Genomic DNA, 5,366 nt, shown 5'->3' on the forward strand with positions numbered 1-5,366 from the left:
TGTGTGTGTGTGTGTGTGTGTGTGTGTGTGTGTGTGTACCGAGATTTGACCTTGTGTTTGTGAGATAGGCAAGGTGCCACTGAGCTAAGTCCCTGGCCCTAGCCACAATAGTCTTTAATTTTCAGGAAACACAGTTGTGAACTTGCTTGTGCCTTTGGTGTCATATCCAAGAAATCATTGCCAAACATGAGCTTTCCCTCTATCTCTTTTTTTAAGAGTTTAACTCTTATGTTTTGGTCTTTCATACTTATTTTTATTTTTTATGGCGGGGATTGAAGCCTAGGTCTTATGTATCCTACATAAGCACTCTACCATTGAGATTCATGCCAGCCCTTTTTAAAATTTTAGTTTAAGACAGGGTCTTTATAAATTGCCCAGGCTAGCCTCAAATTTCCAACCCCCATACCCAGCCTCATGAGTAGCTGGGATTATAGACATGCATCCCTAAGCCTGGCCTTTAATCCATTTTCAGTTAATTTTTTTCATGATAACACAAGGGTCCAACTCCACTCTTTCGTACATGGATATCCAGTTTGGGAAAAATGTACCTTTATGCTAAAGAAAATCATGTTGTGCTTCATAAGAAAAATCATTCACTCAGGGTCACATCACCCCATCCAACACCCTGACTCCTGACTCACAGGCTGGTCTGCGATTCCAAGGGCACTCCACAATCTCAGAAGGAAGGCTCCTGGTCATTCTCACATAGGACAGAATAGGTGAGGGAAGGCAGCAGCAGGCACTGTGACCAGCAGCAGCTCCTAACCTGCCTATCTTTTCTCCTGACACACTGGCCAGGCAGGGAAGGGAATCAGTGGGCTCCTCAAAGCTGGGCCTAAAACTCCTCCTGGACCCTCTGGGTCTGGCTTGTGCTCTGATCTCAGTCTCAGTCTAACGTGAACAACAACATTTGCTTCAAATATGCTACTGTTCAGACTTAATGAAAGTATAGAAAATAGTATCACTTACTCCTCCAATAAGGGCATTTATGCATATTCTTTCTGGGAACACTTTCCTACTTTCCCAGGGAAACTGAGTACTCCTTATCCGTTTCCCAGTTGTGTCCTATTCACACTTCCCACAATGCCTGGGAAAACTACAGCACTTAGGCACACCCCACTCCAAGATGAGATAGAAGAAATAGGTAGAAAGGAGACAGGAAAATCGTAGTTTAAAAATTGTACTTTTAAAAAACTACAACTTCAGGACACAACTGAAGTGCGCAAGGCTCTCCATATCCGTGCTCCCTAAGGTTCTTTATGCTTTTTTTTTTCTTCCTGGTTCATTACATTGCAGATCCCTTAAAGATACTTTAAATCCATATATTAACTAAGTTGATAAGGTAAAGAGCAGAAACCTGACCTTAATATAGAGGAACAGATTCAAAGGTTTCAGAGAATGCTTTTAAGTAATACATCCCATCACCCACCTTTAAAACAGAACAAAACAACAAAACAAACAACAATAAAAAAACTGGGCCCATGCCTTTCTTCTATAAAATGAGCTGTTGTCTTTAAACCTATGGGTGAGCTATATTTTTCTCCTATAAACCAAGCCCAAACTCTCTATGGATTCACAAATCTCACAAATTTCCACTGCCCAAAACATAGAAATATCCCCAGCTCCGGAATATAGGGCACTGGCCCCACCCCGGATGCCCACCCACATTTTCTAGTGCTGGGGATTGAACCCAGGGCCTTGCATGTGCTAGGTAATGGCTCAGGCTCTGAGATCCATCCCCAGCCCATGAATATCTCTCTCCCTCAAAGGTCTGCACTTCATTTCTTTGAGTGTGTGCTTAAAATTCTCCCTAATAAACTACTTTATGCCTCTGATGCATCCTGAAAAAAATTTTTTTTACTGCAATGGAAATCTCAAACCTGCAACCTGCTCTGTGGGCAGGGTGAGTCAAGGTTCTCCATCTTCACTTTAGGGGCCTCCTTGGATCCTGTCTGATGACAAAATCTCACAAAGGTTCAGTCTATTCTCTCTCACAAGCCCCACAAGCATGATACCGGGTTCTACATTGGCCTTGTATTGCAAGGTGCCCATGGTGAGCACAGGTATTGTGTACCATGTGGTAAATCCAAAAGTGCTCGAGAGTGACACTGATGGGCTGTTTTAACCACTTGATCCCTTCACCCCCATTGACTACCTCTACCCCCAGCCCAAACAGCATCTGGTTTCTCTTTCAAGGCGGCTTTGAAGAGATGGGAGGAGAGGTGGGGAGAAAAGTTTGCAGCTTCCCACAGAGGACACTGGATCATGGAGCAGACCAGCTGGCCCTGGAATCCTCCTCCAGTGGCTGCTTCAGAGGAGAGGCTCAAGCAGGTGAAGCCAGATCGTCAGCCTTCTGCATTTCTAGGTCAAGTCTTCTGCAGCCAGGCTGCTCCCCAACCTGCTCGGGTGTCATAACCCACAGAGCATTATCCCATGGAGTACATGTTCATTAGTCAGAGCTACTTGGCACTAGTTGTAGACTGGCGGACTGGTTCCAGCTCCAAGATGCTCACCAGCTCCCTAGTGTCCCTGTCCAAGGCAGCAGGTGTCAGAAACACCTTATGACTGTGAACTGAGTGGGCTCTGCCTACAAAACAAGAAGCAAGGTACCATTCAGACAGGGAGCAGTCTCATGCCCTTGGAGACAGGAAAACTGCTTGTTCAGTCTCCTCATGTCACCCCCCAAAAAGGTACCTGTCTCCTGCACCAGCAGGTAGATGTGGGTCCAAACATGACTATGCTGTCACTGGAGTGAAATTGCAAAGGAAGTTTCTTCTAGAAAGAAGGGCAGAGGAAGGATGGCAGGAAGGAAAGAAGGGAGGGAGAGGGAGCGCTGTCTGACTGGTTTGTACCTGTGGGCTGAGGATTCACCCAAAGCCCTAACTATGTCTGAGCTCTAGACATCAGGCCAAGCCCTGCCCATCCCCAAAATATTCTCCAAAGACTCATGAGGGGCTGAAGCCAATCAGCTTCTATAATGGTGCTGTCTCTCTCCTGAACCATTTCTCCTCTTCTTTCCTTAAATTGGCTGGGTCCAAAACCTTGAAACTGAAGTACATTTCTAACAGAAACATCACAGGTTTAGACTCCCTGTCGCTCACTGTCCAGTGTCTTCTGTGGGAAGCTGCAAACTTTTCTCCCCACCTCTCCTCCCATCTCTTCAAAGCCGCCTTGAAAGAGAAACCAGATGCTGTTTGGGCTGGGGGTAGAGGTAGTCAATGGGGGTGAAGGGATCAAGTGGTTAAAACAGCCCATCAGTGTCACTCTCGAGCACTTTTGGATTTACCACATGGTACACAATACCTGTGCTCACCATGGGCACCTTGCAATACAAGGCCAATGTAGAACCCGGTATCATGCTTGTGGGGCTTGTGAGAGAGAATAGACTGAACCTTTGTGAGATTTTGTCATCAGACAGGATCCAAGGAGGCCCCTAAAGTGAAGATGGAGAACCTTGACTCACCCTGCCCACAGAGCAGGTTGCAGGTTTGAGATTTCCATTGCAGTAAAAAAAATTTTTTTCAGGATGCATCAGAGGCATAAAGTAGTTTATTAGGGAGAATTTTAAGCACACACTCAAAGAAATGAAGTGCAGACCTTTGAGGGAGAGAGATATTCATGGGCTGGGGATGGATCTCAGAGCCTGAGCCATTACCTAGCACATGCAAGGCCCTGGGTTCAATCCCCAGCACTAGAAAATGTGGGTGGGCATCCGGGGTGGGGCCAGTGCCCTATATTCCGGAGCTGGGGATATTTCTATGTTTTGGGCAGTGGAAATTTGTGAGATTTGTGAATCCATAGAGAGTTTGGGCTTGGTTTATAGGAGAAAAATATAGCTCACCCATAGGTTTAAAGACAACAGCTCATTTTATAGAAGAAAGGCATGGGCCCAGTTTTTTTATTGTTGTTTGTTTTGTTGTTTTGTTCTGTTTTAAAGGTGGGTGATGGGATGTATTACTTAAAAGCATTCTCTGAAACCTTTGAATCTGTTCCTCTATATTAAGGTCAGGTTTCTGCTCTTTACCTTATCAACTTAGTTAATATATGGATTTAAAGTATCTTTAAGGGATCTGCAATGTAATGAACCAGGAAGAAAAAAAAAAGCATAAAGAACCTTAGGGAGCACGGATATGGAGAGCCTTGCGCACTTCAGTTGTGTCCTGAAGTTGTAGTTTTTTAAAAGTACAATTTTTAAACTACGATTTTCCTGTCTCCTTTCTACCTATTTCTTCTATCTCATCTTGGAGTGGGGTGTGCCTAAGTGCTGTAGTTTTCCCAGGCATTGTGGGAAGTGTGAATAGGACACAACTGGGAAACGGATAAGGAGTACTCAGTTTCCCTGGGAAAGTAGGAAAGTGTTCCCAGAAAGAATATGCATAAATGCCCTTATTGGAGGAGTAAGTGATACTATTTTCTATACTTTCATTAAGTCTGAACAGTAGCATATTTGAAGCAAATGTTGTTGTTCACGTTAGACTGAGACTGAGATCAGAGCACAAGCCAGACCCAGAGGGTCCAGGAGGAGTTTTAGGCCCAGCTTTGAGGAGCCCACTGATTCCCTTCCCTGCCTGGCCAGTGTGTCAGGAGAAAAGATAGGCAGGTTAGGAGCTGCTGCTGGTCACAGTGCCTGCTGCTGCCTTCCCTCACCTATTCTGTCCTATGTGAGAATGACCAGGAGCCTTCCTTCTGAGATTGTGGAGTGCCCTTGGAATCGCAGACCAGCCTGTGAGTCAGGAGTCAGGGTGTTGGATGGGGTGATGTGACCCTGAGTGAATGATTTTTCTTATGAAGCACAACATGATTTTCTTTAGCATAAAGGTACATTTTTCCCAAACTGGATATCCATGTACGAAAGAGTGGAGTTGGACCCTTGTGTTATCATGAAAAAAATTAACTGAAAATGGATTAAAGGCCAGGCTTAGGGATGCATGTCTATAATCCCAGCTACTCATGAGGCTGGGTATGGGGGTTGGAAATTTGAGGCTAGCCTGGGCAATTTATAAAGACCCTGTCTTAAACTAAAATTTTAAAAAGGGCTGGCATGAATCTCAATGGTAGAGTGCTTATGTAGGATACATAAGACCTAGGCTTCAATCCCCGCCATAAAAAATAAAAATAAGTATGAAAGACCAAAACATAAGAGTTAAACTCTTAAAAAAAGAGATAGAGGGAAAGCTCATGTTTGGCAATGATTTCTTGGATATGACACCAAAGGCACAAGCAAGTTCACAACTGTGTTTCCTGAAAATTAAAGACTATTGTGGCTAGGGCCAGGGACTTAGCTCAGTGGCACCTTGCCTATCTCACAAACACAAGGTCAAATCTCGGTACACACACACACACACACACACACACACACACACACA

Source organism: Fukomys damarensis, unplaced genomic scaffold (genome assembly GCF_012274545.1).
Source record: "Fukomys damarensis isolate Sample0158 unplaced genomic scaffold, DMR_v1.0_HiC HiC_scaffold_30, whole genome shotgun sequence".
Taxonomy (NCBI): Eukaryota; Metazoa; Chordata; class Mammalia; order Rodentia; family Bathyergidae; genus Fukomys; species Fukomys damarensis.